General features: G+C 37.3%; 1 long non-coding RNA gene across 1 annotated transcript; it reads left to right on the top strand.

Annotated features, from left to right (window-relative positions):
• Positions 1-35: 35 nt before the first annotated feature.
• LOC148803564 (uncharacterized) lies at positions 36-15,391 on the top strand. Its single transcript, XR_016081485.1, has 4 exons — positions 36-419; positions 520-865; positions 6,213-6,261; positions 15,101-15,391. It is a non-coding gene; the product is annotated as an uncharacterized LOC148803564 (long non-coding RNA).
• Positions 15,392-15,512: the final 121 nt, after the last annotated feature.

The raw sequence follows: 15,512 nt of genomic DNA, 5'->3' as shown, positions 1-15,512 counted from the left end.
ATTCACACGAAGACAGGTTGATACAGAGAGGCAGAGAGCTTTCCTGGGTTATTGCAAACCCAAAATTTTGGAGCAGTTCTTGCATTATTGCGCTCCTTTAATCATTTTTTTGTAACGGAAGTGGAAGATTTTGCAGCATTAGAGAGAGAACCGTGTTGAAGAGAATGCATTGAAGATTTTGCAGCCATTCCATTGTTACAACCGTTGAAGAGAAGATTTTGCTGCAATATGTCGAAAAAGAGCAATGATCAGCCTTGAAAGAGAGAACCAACCGTTGAAGAGAATGCATTGAAGAGCAGATTTTGTAGCCACTCCATTCTTACAACCGTTGAAGAGAAGATTTTGCTGCAATATGTAGAAAAAGAGCAATGAAGATTTTGATTTCATTTTGGTTTGCTTGGATGCCAAATTTGGGGCAGGTTCTTGCATTCTTGGGATTCTTGTGCTTCATTAAAATCAAATAATGATTTTTTTTAATCATTTTGTTGTAACGGAAGTAGGGTTTCTGCGTTCTTGCAGAGCCGAAGATTTCGCAAGAGAGGAACCATTCCATTCTATCATGGATGTTCCATTCTATCATGGACACCATGCGGTTCGTCTGTATATTGCAGAGGTATAGTTGTACTTTAATATGGAAGAACGGTCGATAAAATTTCCATTGGAGCATGCCAAAATTTACTATAAATCATTTGACCGTTGGATTGGCAAATGCCCCTATAAATCATTTGTCGAGTACAAGACTGAGTTCACAACAAGATCAACGATTGATTGGAAGAAGACAGAGTTGACAGCTTCCCTGCATCTAAGGTGTCTTTGTCTACGCATCTAAGCTACCTTTGTCTCTTCTGAGTTTGTGCCTTCTGAGGTGAGAGCTCTTGGTGGATGGATTTTCTACTTATGAGGACGTTTTTGTCGTTGCGTATATATTTTTTTTAATTATGTGTTTTGGTTGCATGTTTCTCTGGTTTTGGTTTGCATATTTTTTGTGGTACGTAGGCCTTCTTGAATGCTTTATTTAGTTTACTCGTTTGCCACAAACGTAGGCCATAATGCTTGACTTGGTCTACATAGTTGCATATCTCTTCACTGCAACCTTGGCTTAGGTAGTAGTCTTACAACAATCCCAACCCATAACACAAAATTGTTAGAGAGAGATTGTAGCAGAGACCTAGACTCCTACCTCCATCAGGATTAAAGGGATAGTGATTTTAATTGCACCCGTTTCAAGGTTGCACTGATTTCTTTGTAACTATTGTCATATAAAAAAATTCAACTTTGATTATTTTTTTTATTTATTTGTTGCAGAAACTATGGCAGCAATGAATGAATATTCAATTTCCTTAAAAAGATCCTTAATGAATTGAGTTTGAGAATGGGCTTGCCACCCGCAAGAGTTGTAGTTGAGTTTGTAGAGCGGAAATTTAGAGCCGTAATTACTCTTAATATTGGTGGAGAGAGTTGGAAGTTTTTTGGAAAATTAGCAAGTTCAAAGAAAGAGACCGAACAAGATGCCTCCTATAAAGCAATTAAAAAAATTGCGGATCAGTTCAGTATAACAATAAAGGATGTCAACTTTGAGGACTTGGAATATTTACGTTGGAAGTGTAAAAGTCTTGAAACTGAAAGTCAAATTTTTTAAAATGAAATTTCTAAACTAGAGAAGTTGAATAAGGTTGTTCCAACAAATGTCACCGATGAAGAAGACCCCGAAGAAGAAAACTGCTCCGTTGGAGAAAATTAGATTTTCTGTCTGAAGACCATGAAGAATAAATACATTCAGTAGGAAGGATTTGCAATTTTTGTTCTCTTTCTCTTTTTCTTCTTCTTCTTCTTGTTCTATAAATATGTGATCAATGAGATGAGCAGTGATTTGGCACCTACTTTCGTTGATTTTATGAGTCTTTTTGTTACTGAGAACACAATGTAATTAGTCTTCAGTTGCACAGAGTTCCACAACCAGGTTTTAATTTGAGCATCTTGTTTCATCTAATGAAAGTAGGTAAAGGTGCCTTCTTTCTGGCATAATTAGTTCCATTTAAGTTCAATTGAACTCATTTGAATAGGGATGACGTGGCAAGAATGAAAATACTTTACTATTATGTAGTTTGGAGATCTAAAGGAGTCCTATTCCTTTCTCCATCTTAGGTTCATGAAAAAGATTCAGCTTAAAAAAACATTGCCGCATTCTATAGTAGGCTATTAAGAAAATTCTAATCTAAAATGGGAATAGGGGTGACGTAGATAGCAAGATAACACATGATCAATCCAAAGGGTTTCCTATCTGATGTACATTCTGGATTGTCCAAAAATTGCTCCATGTTGCTAAAAAATAGGGTAGATTATATAGGGAAGCTCCCTACTTAACCTGAAAGGGAACCTTATAAGGTCATTATAAAAACATAACCTTTGACATATTTTATACAAGATGACTGCTCTTAGATTTGAGTCATTTGACCCCATGTCTTTATGCTTGTCAATCCAAGATCTTACCATTTCACCAAACAGTTGGCCCTATAAAATCGGGCCTGTCAGTCTAGAGAGTAGGCTTCTTCTGTTCCTTTTCTACTTTTTTGGGAGCATAATTGACTCTACTATCAGACTGAGTCCTTCAAATGCAGTGATATTTAGTACTTGCTTGAGGAAGACCACTGTAATTTGTTTAAGTGCAGTCACAAGATGATTGATCCTTGGGGTTAATAAGTTATCTAAGGAATCCTACTATGAAAACACACTTAGAGAAGTTCAGATCTTTCCTACAATCAAGTATTGAATTATATAAACTTTTATAGTAATGAAAAGTATTGCTTAAATATTTCTGAAATTTCTCAAACCAAAGGATACTCTGGGGGGTGAAAGCTCAGCCTCAGCTTTGAGAGTAACTGAGGGAAAAAAAATATTCATCAAAGCGAGAAGAAAGTAATGCTACTGAATTCAACAGAGTGGTAACCTTAGTATATGTGTGAATCAAATGGTATAGAACTAAGGTTTCCTACTGAAGTCCAAACAATATCAGGAAGTCAGCGTCCGCAAGTTTTATTATTTTATTTACTTTTTTATTAGACAAATTTTTCTTACCCTGACAAGGAAAAACATAAAAACACTGAAAATATGTACAGATTGATGTAAAATCCCTGAAATGGGAAGCCATGTTCTATAGCAGGCTATTAAGAAAATTCTAGTCTAAAATGGGAATAGGGATGACATAGACAGCAGGATAGCACATGATCAATCCAAAAAATGGGCTTCCTCTACCCAAGCATATGCTGGTACATTTGCGGGCTGCCTGCATTAAGGTCATAACAAAAATCAGTTAACAAGCCAACAAAACAATAAGTGTAAGACAATTAAGAAGTTGACATGTCAAAGTGTCAAAGATAAAATAAAGCCCATGCCTGGGACATAGATTCCAAGGGTAATGATGGTAGCATAGAAGTAAACAAAAGAGAAATTCCATTTGTTTGGCATTCTTATGCAATATTTCTCAGTTGCCTGCAAGATTTAGAATGGAAGGTCAGTTTCAGATCCATCTTCAGAAAAAGAGAACATCATACACTCCTTGGAAACCTAGCAAACACTTGACCATTGATTGCCACATAAAATGCATGAATAGCAAGTGCTAACCCTCTTGACAGGTGCCAATCTAAGTTTTTTTCATATCCCATAAGGTAAAAAAGCAAGCTTTCTTATTTACCCACTCTAAAATGAGTAGTTCCCTATCTGTAATATTAATCTGTTCAAATGATTTTTTCCTTTTTTTCTTGAACTTGTTAATCAATGCAAATGATAGAATAATGTAACTGGCTTAACCTTATTTTTCTTTTTATTTTCTTCTCTTTTTCTCCTTTTTATGGATATAAGATCAAAAGAAGTTCATTACCAAAGAAGATACAAGTCTATGAGAACATAATTTTTGGACCCCCAAAACAATGGAAAAGTCCCAAAATATCCTCTAAAAGAGACCAGAGAAGTAGCAAACAACATTGCCAATACTGTAGACTATAGTAAGGGAAAGGATTACAAGGATTCATTTCTTTTGGGGGGCACCTGGTCCAGGGACTAACTTGTATGATTTTAGATTGTTATGCCATTAAGGATACCAAAGTGCTGTTTGTGCTTTTCACTCATTCCCTATTACTTTTGAACGAGGGATTTTTATATTTTTAATTCAATGAAATCTCCAGTCCACTGTTGCTGGTTAAAAAACAGATGTAGTCTTTTTTTTATAGTAAATGTAAAAGAAATTTATTAAAGAAAAAGATGGAACAAGCTGATTGCAATCATCTCCAAGGTGTCAAGATAATACCCAATCAACAAAAACAAAATGACACAAATCAACAAAGACAACACAAACCAAGAAAAACAACCACAACCCCCTTCTTGATAGCATCGTAAATAATCTCCTTCTGAAATCTCTTCATGCCCATCTCCATCCTCATTCCAAGCTTCTTCTCCTTCCCTAACTATGGTCTTCTTCATTCTCTTTCTTCAGGTGAAGTCAATAGCTGAAGCTTTATCCCAAACTGAAGCTTGAGATTTAAATCCCTGCCCTTCAGCACTTCCCTTCTTTGAAACGTTGATCTTTTTACCCTTATTCTTATAAACTCTCTTGTTTTTATTAGTTGGACCAGCCCCAACCAAACCTTCTTTCAACCTAGAAAAAATTTTAAAAACATGAATCGCATGAGACTTACATACGCCTCAGGCTTTCTTCAATAACCCTGAGCCTCCATCGTCTCAGGGGTTTCCTATCTGATGATAGCAGGATAACACATGATCAATCCAAAGGGTTTCCTATTTGATGAACAGTCTGGATTGTCCAAAAATTACTCCATGTTGAAATAACCAAGAAATTAAGTCCAATTCCAACCTATTCAGTTCTGCATAGTTCCATCTGCACATCCTGAACCAAAAGTGACACCATTATAACTATCAGCTCAGCTCAGCTCAGCTCAGAGAGAGAGAGATAGAGAGAGAGACCTGTATTTGGAGAAATGGATAAAGCTATGGAGAGAAAGAAGGGTAGACCCAAACAATCACCTGAAAGTTTCCATTATTTAAGTTCAAGAACTCACCTGAAAATTTAAGTAGATTACAGCAGCAACTTCCATGTAAAGAAGGCATCAAACAATAATCACATAGCAACATCAATCATAATATCTTTATTTAACTCTTCACAAACCAAGAATCACCACACACTCTCTTGGTCTAGCCAAATCAAGGGTGACACTCACAGCAGCAACAGCTCACAAACAATGGTTCTATTCACTGCTATCATTAATCACCATAACAAAACTGAGAAGTGGAGTTCTTAGCAGTCAAAGAAGAGAGAGAGACCATTAAAAGAAATTTTGATGGGAAGTTCAAGAGAAAGAAGGCAATAATATTGATGGATCTACCTTGATCTTGCTTTGATACCATGAAATAAGTAGAACAAAGAATTGTAGTGAAGAGGGGAGAAAACAAAACCTGAAACGCAATAGAAGAGAAAAACCCATATAACTGTTGGGTATTTGTAAGTATAATTAGCTGTGTTTACAATAATGCCCCTATTTAATGTAAAATGAGGATAGGAGCACTCACAACAAAAGGAAAGAAAAATTAATACCCTGTTTCCCAATGAACTCTAACATACTCTATAAACAGTATATAAAACAAGGCCAAATCTGTCTGTAACCACTACTGCTCAACAATCCCCCAAGTCCACCTTGCACCTTCTATATCTGTCTTATTAACCCACAGCCCTGAAACTTCAACAACCTGCATGCAAAACTTGAGCAACAATAGACACTGACCCACGCCCAAGGAAAAGTAATATTCTCTTTCTTTCTTCCAATTTCTTTAATCCTTTTCTTGCATATTCTTCTCCAGCTAAAAAGAATAACCCCAATTAGATAAGTCCATGTACAATGATTCAAACATTTTTTAGTTCATAGGTGGTCCTTGACCTTTGAAATAGTGAGAGAGTACTTAGATAATGATGACCAAGGCATGATCTATAAAAGATGCAAATATAGAAGACTAATATTGTTTCTTTTTAAATGTTTAATGGCATTTTGTATTTTACATATATTATCTTTCCACTTTTCTTTTTCGTCTTATTCTTATGGATCTTTAATAATATTTTGCATTCATCTCCCAATTATTCAGTTTTAAATTTTATCATCTTGAAAGGATCATTTCCTCATTAAATTATATTCTTCTCATTTCCACAGAATATCACTAACAAACGCTTCTTTCTTCATCGCTTATAATTACCAAGAGGTGGAGTGCTCATGACTTTTCCTTTTTTTACTCCATAAAATTGAGAATATCTACTCTCAAGATGAATGTTGATGTCCTTAAACTGTGTTCCAGAGAACTTTGTTTACTTCATATTCTTACTTACCTTCTTTCGAAGTTTAATTTATTTATTTTAAGAGGAAAGAAATGGAATTTTTATTGACAAATTAGTATTTCTCTGCAATTCTTTGTGTTTATGACTTATTCATCCTATTGACCTCCATTAGTTTATGTTTTACATGGACATAGTTCAAGTAATATGTTATTGGACAAAAGTTGCCTATGGTATTCAGCTTCCTTATTTTAATTCTTCTACATGTGTCTTATGTTACCTTTTCTCCTACCTCCACTTGTGACCCAACCCACCACCTTACCATCATCTTCAACCTTGGACCTTCCTACTATGCACTTCTACTTTGGGCGCTACTAACATGTCAGTACAAATACTATCTGAGAAGAGACCAATACAATCAGTGAAGAACTTTTGGCTTCGCTACTAAAATCCTCAAACTTGAAGCATGCATATCAAGAGCATTATAAGCTTCAAGAACACCTCCCAAGGAGAAGTAGAGAAGATGAGAATTTCAAGCCAACCAAGGGATACATTAGGTGTAGGTAGGCATGCGAAGCCAAGATTTGTCACCTTTAGGCTTTGTTTGCTTTGAAAGAAAAAGGAAGGTGAAAGGTAGGGAAACCTGATCAGGTAGGTGCAGACAGGCTTACCTAGGCCAGCATTAGAGGCCCAAGTTATTCATTTACATAAAAGAATAGCAATATATAACTTTCAAAGTTAAACTTGAATATGAGATTGATGGAATGGGAGATCTATCATATGGATGGTCGAACCCTGCAGGAAGATTGGGCAAAATTTCAAAAATTTATTTACCCCCATCCGGGAATCCTATTCCAATTTAGAAAACTACATTTTCAATGTTTGTTCTTGTAACCAAACCGGACCAAATCTGAAACCAAAATTAGGGAGGGATATACCTGATATGGAATCCACGCAAAAAACTCCTCCCAACGTAGGTGTTCACACCCAAAGAGTGTACTAAATCCTTCCTCCACTGAAGATGACACAGTTTAGGATGAGGCAGGATCAACAGGTAGTTCTTCACCAAGAACTTGTCATTCTTCAGCAAGAATTGAATGGGGTAGTGAGCACAACTTCAGAATTGTTTTTTCTAACAAGAAACAATATCAAGACCAAATTTTGATCAGTTCCAAGAATTGGAGATCGAACAAGGTAGGGCGGCAAGAGCAGGAAGAAAAAGAACTGAAGGCAGAAACAATCAAACTGAGTTGTCTTTTCTGTGTCTTTTTGTCTTTTTCAGATCCAACTTGCTCTCTATTTATAGCCTTAAAGAGACAACCTCCTAATCTGATTAGGAGTCTCTTGATACAAATCTTTATTTGGATTTGAACTCTTTAAGTAATAAGGATAATCCCTTATCTTATCTGCAATTAAAGATCAGCTTATTCTTAATCAAATTAGGAGTTCCATGACCCAAATCTTTTATTTGGATCTAGACTCTTTAAGTGGATAAGAGTTATCCTCTTATCCCTATCTGTTGATCCAAACCTATATCTGCCCCTATTTAATTAATCTTGCATTAAGCTTTCAGGCTCACTTCCCTTTAATGCTGGCTAGCTTGGCTCTCTTTGTATGGTATGGGACTCTAACATTGATCTACACATCAACCACTTGGGTTCAGTCTATCCTCTATTACAAGGCCTGGCCGAATTCACTGTAGGAAACAGTGAACCCCTGAGTCCATCACCATGGACTCTTAATGGGCCCAACATTTATAGTAAATGGTCATTGGGTCAAGCCATCTTATAAAAACCCAAGGACTGTGGGCAAATGCAAGATTATCCCATCAGGTATTACCCTCAATGGTCTTACACTTAACCTCTCAGCCCATAATGATCAAATACTGCTCGACAAAAGAGGACCTCTCCCTCGGCTGCAAGGTACAGTGTTGCACTCTCTACTCACATGGATCCCAGGAATTAAAACCTTTTGCAAACATTTTGAAACCATAATATATATATTTGCAAAACCAAATTTCAAACACATTTAAAATCCATTGCCGATAATTTAGGTTGCCATTAGAGAGAGTGCATTTTCCCGATCATTTACTTTATTTAACAAAGGAGCTGATCATGTGTCACTATGATCACCCACTCAGATGAATTCTCAGATTGTCCCAACATACCCAGGTTTTGACCCCCTCTAAGGATCTCACTGATTGGCACATCAAAGACAGCCCAATCCGACACCTAGGGCAGTATCATAATCAAGTGTAGGGGTCAAGTGTAACATTTCAGTTTTGCCCATCTATTTCCAAGGTCTAGGGCAATATTAGGATTTTGGTCAAGTTCAGGGTTTCAAGAAAACCCATAATGCATGTACCTCAAGTCTCACCCTCGAAGCTAAGACAAGCCTCACCAACTAACTTAGTGGTACATCAATGTCAATCTTGGCAGGATAAATCTCCCCAGATCCATCCAACGGCTGTGAATATTTAAACTAATACGAGTCTCATATGTGTCCAGTTTAAGGGTATTACACAGAAACACACCAAAATAGCACGAATCAAATATGTATTTTATTCATTTACAATAAATGTCATAATGTACATCATGCTGATTGGAGCTAAGGGCATACACTGTCTAACAGCTCCCACTTGCACTTAAGTCCAATAAGGTACAAGCCGGAGTCCCATATTTTCCACGTGTTTCTCAACACTTTTTGTGTCAGTGGCTTAGTCAATGGGTTTGCCACATTCTCCGTTGATGCTACCTTTTAACATCAATATCTCGTAAATCCAGTGTTGTCACATAACAATGGAATGGGTGATGTGCTGAATTCCAAATTCTAGAATGAACACCTTTATTCATTAGGCAGCCTCACTTACGGCAACGTGTTCGGCTTGGGTTGTGGACTATTTTTCTTACTACACAGGACCTCGTTATAAAGATGTAACTAAATGTAGACTTTCTACCATATGGCTCTGACCGGTAGTCGGTATCAATATACCCAACAATCTGTAGTGTATTTCTATCGAATACCAGACAAAATTCCTTTTGTCATTCGAAGGCATTTTAGTATGTGTTACACAACTATCCAATGCTCTTGTCCTGGGTTAGATTGGTATCTACTCACCATACTCACGGCCTGAGCAATGTAGGAATGTTGATGCTCCCTATGGAAGAGGCATAGGGAACTTCCTTCATGCCCTCAATCTCCCTAGGTGTATTGAGAGACATACCTTTGGAGAGAGTGACTCTGTGCCTGAAAGGAACATTTCATTTCTTAGACTTCTCCATACTGTATCTCTTGACTATGTTGTCAATGTAAGTAGACTAGGATAATCCTATTTTCCTTATCGATCTATTTCTATAGAGTCAAAGTTCCATGATATAAGAGGCTTCTCCAAGATCTTTCATAGATAATTGTTGTGAAAGCCGTACTTTCACCGCAGTCAACATTCCTATATCATTCCCAATGATTAGAATGTCGTCTACATACAGAACCAAGAACGTAACCTTATCCACACTGGTCTTCCTGTAAACACATGGTTCTTCCGGATTCTGCTAAAAGTCAAACTGTTTGATAGTAGAGTCAAACCGAATGTTCCAGCTCCTAGAAACTTGCTTAAGTCCATATATGGATCGATTAAGTTTACATACCATGTGTTCCTGACCTGTAGCTATAAAACCTTGCGGTTGCTGCATATAAATATCTTTAGTAAGATCTCCATTCAGGAATGCGGTTTCGACATCCATTTGCCAAATCTCATAGTCATGGTATGCTGCTACAGCTAGCAGGATTCTAATGGATTTAAGCATGACCATGGGCAAAAAAGTTTCGTCATAATCGATTCCCTTTTTCTAAGTGTACCCTTTAACCACAAGATGAGCCTTATAGGTCTCAACCTTACCATCGGGGCCCTTCTTCCTCTTATAGATCCATTTGCAACCAATTTTTTTTACCCCAGGGGGCGGATCTATTAGAATCCAGACTCCAATGGTCTCCATTGAGTCCATCTCAACTTTCATGGCATCTACCCACTTCAAGGAATTTATGTTCAACAGAGCTTCCGTATTAGTCACGGGATCTTCCTCACTGGTTGTGGCTTCCACCAAATAACATTCTTGGTCATAGCCATAATGAATTGGAGGCCTGGATGCTCGGGTAGATTTCCTAGGTTGGTTATTAACCGGAGCTTGTGAGACATCTCCCAATACCCTTGAGCTCTCATCATCAAGAACAACTTCATGATGATGCATGATGTAATCTTCCTCCAAGAAATTGGCATTTCAACTATAGAACACCTTCTGCTCTCTTGAGTCATAGAATAAATACCCTACAGAGCCTTTTGGGTAACCTACAAATAGGTAATGGATGGTCTTAGATTCCAATTTATCAGCACTTATTCTTTTAACATGTGTCGGACAACCTCAAATCTTTAAGTGTCTTGTTAGACAGTGTATGCCCTTAGCTCCAATTAGAATAATGTACACTGACATTTAATGTAAATGAATAAAGTACATATTTGATTCATGTTTTTATGGTGTGTTTTTGTGTAATACCCTTAAACTGGACACATATGAAACTCGTGTTAGTTTAGAATCTTCACATCCGTTAGATAGACCTTGGGAGATTTATCTTGCCAAGGTTGACACTGATGTGCTGCAAAGTTGGTTGGGGTAGCTTGTCTCAACTGCCAGGGTGAGACCTGAGGTACATGTAGTGTGGGTTTTCTTGAAACCCTAAACCGAACCAGAATTCTAGTATTGCCCTGTACCTTGGAGATAGATGGGTAAAACTAGAATGTTACACCTGACCCCTAGACTCGATTGTGATACTACACTAGGTGTCGGATTGGGATGTCTTTGATATGCCAATCAATGAGATCCTTAGAGGGGGTCAAAACCTGGGTATGTTGGGACAGTCTGAGAATTCATCTGAGTGGGTGATTATAGTGACAAGATCAACCCCTTTGTCGGAAAAAGTGAATGATCGGGGATGCACTCTCTCTAATGGAAACCTAAACTGCCGACAGTTGATTTCAACCGTTGAAATTTGTTTTGCAAAATATATTTATATAGAGATATACATACATACATACATATATATATATATATATATATTATGGTTTCAAAATGTTTGCAAAATGTTTTAATTCCCGGGATCCATGTGAGTAGAGAGTGTAGCACTATACCTTGTAGCCGAGGGAGAGGTCCTCTCTTGTCGGGCAGTGTTTGATCATTATGGGCTGAGAGGTTAAGTGTAAGACCATTGAGGGTAATACCTGATGGGATAATCTTGCATCTATCCACAATCCTTGGGTTTTTATAAGATGGCTTGACCCTATGACCATTTAGTGTAAATGTTGGGCCCACTAAGAGTCCATGGTGATGGGCTCAGGGGTTCATTGTTTCTTACAGTGAATTCGGCCAGGCCTTGTAAAAGAGGATATGCTGAACCCATGTGGCTGATGTGTAGATCAATGTTTGGATCCCATGCCATACACGGATAGCCAATTGGGTAACAGTTTGGAGGTTAAGTGAGCATATAGACTTAATGGGCGTAAAGCCCAATTCGAACTAGCTTAATGAGATTAATTAAAAAGAGGCGGTTCTGGGATTTAGATCTGCATATAGGATAAGGGATTATCCCTATCCACTTAGAGAGTCTAGATTTAAATAAAGATTTGGATCAGAAAACTCCTAATTTGATTAGGAAGGCTAATCTTTATCTACAGGTAGATAAGGGATTATCCTTATCTTTTAAAGAGAGTGCAAATCCAAATACAAGATTTGGATTAGGAAACTCCTAATGGGATTAGGAGATGTTCTCTTTAAAAGCTATAAATAGATGAGCAAGACGAACATCCAGGACACAATTCTTAGTTCACAGATTACAAAGAGAGAAGAATTTGTAGTTCGACTACTCTTGTCTTCTACTCTTTCCTGCTCTTGCTGCCCCTGTCAGTTCAATCTTCACCTGTATGAGTGATCAAGAAAGGTTCTTGATATTGCCTTTTGGTAGAAAGGTAATATGAAATTGTGCTCACCAGCCCTTCATCACATTCTTGCTTAAGAATTTGGTTCTTGCTGAAGAGCCATCCTGTTGATTCTGCTCCACCTCACACTGTGTCATCTTCAGTGGGAGTAGTATTTGGTTTTTCTCCTTGGGCGTGAACACCTTCATTGGGAGTTACTGTTACTCCGTATCAGGTATATCCCTCTCCTACCTTTTGGTTTCAAATCTGGTCCGATTTGCTTTCAAGGTTGATCTTTGAAAATACAGTTTTCTAAAATAGGGAATGCGATTCCCACATAGGGGAGAGAGAAATTTTCTAACAAGTAGAACGATTCTGCTCTTCATACATGGTCCTTAGACTATCCAAAATATCATTGGACACTTCGATATAATCGAACTGTTGCTGTATTTGATTGTCTAAGGAGGCTATGATGTAGCACCGGGCAAGAGAGTTTTTCTCTTCCCATTCTTGATATTTCCTCTTGCTGGCCTTAGAAACTAGGGTTGTTCATAAGAATGCCCAACCCGACCAAACCGACCAACCTGGATCGACCCAACCCGAGTCGGCTGGGTTTTCATCAGTACCGATCGGTTTCGGGTTGGGCAAATATATAAATCGATATATCGGGTTGGTTTCGGTTTTCTTGTGAAAACCGAAACCAACCCGACCCGAACCGAATTAGTCTTCTACTAGTTCGGTAGTTCCTAGTTTGGTAGTTCCTAGTTTGAGTAATTTCCTACTTAACTATAACTAGTCTTCTACTATAACTAGAAGGCCCATTAGGCAATTACAATTAGAATAGGCAATCTATCATAGTTTCTAACTTTCTATAATCTTTTACACCAAATAAGCAACCCATTAGGCAATTACAATTAGAATTCAATTAGGTGTCTTTTTGTACAGGAGCAAAACCGAAACCGACCCAACCCGACTCAAACCGGCCTATCAGTGGATCAGTTTCGGTTTCCACCTCAGGTAACCCGACCAGGTCGGGTCGGGTCGGGTCGGTTGGGAAAACCCCAATAAACTGACCCAACCCGACCCGTGAACACCCCTATTAGAAACCCTATCACCTAGACGATCCGGAGCAGGGTTCTTAGTAACTTTGCCCAATTTCTCGGACGTCAGAAACAACATAAGGTTACAATACTAGTCAGTGTAATTTGGCCCTTAAGCTTATTACCATTCAATCGTTTGGCGAATTGTCTGTTTGCCATTTCTGATAAAAGGTAAAGCAAATATTAGTCCACAACCTGATTTGATTCATGTTATTTACATAGATATGGCTTTTAATCTATGTTCCATTTCCTTTTATTCATCTCTGAGATTTCCCTCTTATCTCAGTGATGGAGACTACGAACTATGTCTCTGGAAATGTGGGAAACCATATACAGTGCATAGAGCCAATTGTTTCAGCTGCATAACCCCACCACCTTCTATGAAGGATCACATCCACTCATCTCATGAGTTTTCCCTTTGGCCTCTATTAGACAAGGTTCATTGCCATTTTAGGTTAAACCTTTCTGTCCAGTAAGTGCTTACCCATCATATTCATGAACGCCAAGGTACCGTGAGAGTTTTCCATTTTAGGATAGGCTCCTCCCACATCGGTCTATGATGCCCCTATCATCTTATGAAACAATCCAACATATTAGTTTTTCTTAGTGTTCTAGGAGAGTTCAATGCAAAAAGGACTAATCAAGCTTTTAGTTTCTTTTGGATAGATCAAGTGAGTTTTTTCTTATTATTCTAAATGTATTGTCCCAAGTTTGTTGTTGTTGTTGTTGATCAAATAAACTAAGTTGTTTCCATTCTACTAAATTGTTTTTTTTTAACATAAAATGTAAAATGTTTATAATTGTTAATTGTTAGTTATTATTTTATTTAATGCTTTAATGACGAAACTTAAAAGTGCAAATGGGGGACCTTGGCTTTTGGAATTTTCACTAGATAGCTTTAACCCTATATCTTGAGGTCTTTGGAGGGCATACATGTAATTATAATTTGATAAAATGCTTCACATTAATTGACACAATAGGGATGGCAATTTTCTCCATCCCCGATGGTACTGGACTTTCTTGACCTAATGGGGTTGGGGATGGGGATTGCTTTAGTGGGGTGGGGATGGAGATGAGGATTAATAGGGATCCCCGACTGGGGTTGGGGATGGATGGGGAATGAGGTCCCCTCCCCGCCCTGACCCCGATTATATATATTATGATATTATGTATATATATATATCAAAATTTATTTAAAATATTATTTATATGTTAAATTTTTATTTATTTCCAATAATTTATTTTAAAAAAATACTATTAACTAAAAATTTTGGGGATTCAAATCCCCACGGAAAACCCATCCCATTAGCGATCAGGGATGGAGGACAATTTTTATCCCTATTAGGGATTAGGGTCTGGAACATGGATTTATTTCAGAATTAGGGTCAGGGATGAGGAATATGAACTCCACCTTGTTTCCATTCCTAATAAAGAATCTAGAAATTTCTAGGGTTTATCACTTTTTAGTAAATCTTAGTGCTAATTGGATGCACTGTCCTATTGCTTGGTCTACGTGAATTAAGTCAATCGAAAATATGCTTTCTAGGATTTTTGAAATTTGAATTAAGTTTTCTTTTATTGGAATTCTATTGCTTATACATCAATTCCGAGTTCTGGTTTAGGATCAAGATCAAGTTAGAATTTTGGGTTTCAATTCTTGAATTTCCTTTTTGGAGATACCACTTATATCAAGGTCTTTTTTGGCAGATTGAAATAGTAGAAGTAAAACGAGACTATACATCATTACTTTTAGAAGTTTGAAGAGTTTCTCAAGGTAATCATGTTCACTAGAAAGAATTCATGCCATTCAAAAGGCTATTGCTTTGTGATATTTCTTGTTTTGGATTGTTAGTCTCGTGCTAATTGATAATCTTGATGTAACTATAAAAATGAGATTTTCTTTAACTTTTTCCATCTTCTTTTCCTCCATCTACTTAATATCACAAAAAGATAAAGATGCATAAACTTCCACGCTAAGACCTTTTCTTTTTTTTTTTAATTTTTGCAATAGGGGGGGGACATCCAAGACCTTATGTTATTCTTTTCACATGATATCATCTCTTTAATGTTGTATGCCTCCTCTTTGTATTCCACTTATGACACCATTTTTTAATATTTT

The sequence above is a fragment of the Nelumbo nucifera genome, chromosome 1 (assembly GCF_055504915.1).
Source record: "Nelumbo nucifera cultivar China Antique chromosome 1, China Antique-T2T, whole genome shotgun sequence".
Classification (NCBI taxonomy): Eukaryota; Viridiplantae; Streptophyta; class Magnoliopsida; order Proteales; family Nelumbonaceae; genus Nelumbo; species Nelumbo nucifera.
This window is presented reverse-complemented; position numbering and strand designations above follow the sequence as displayed.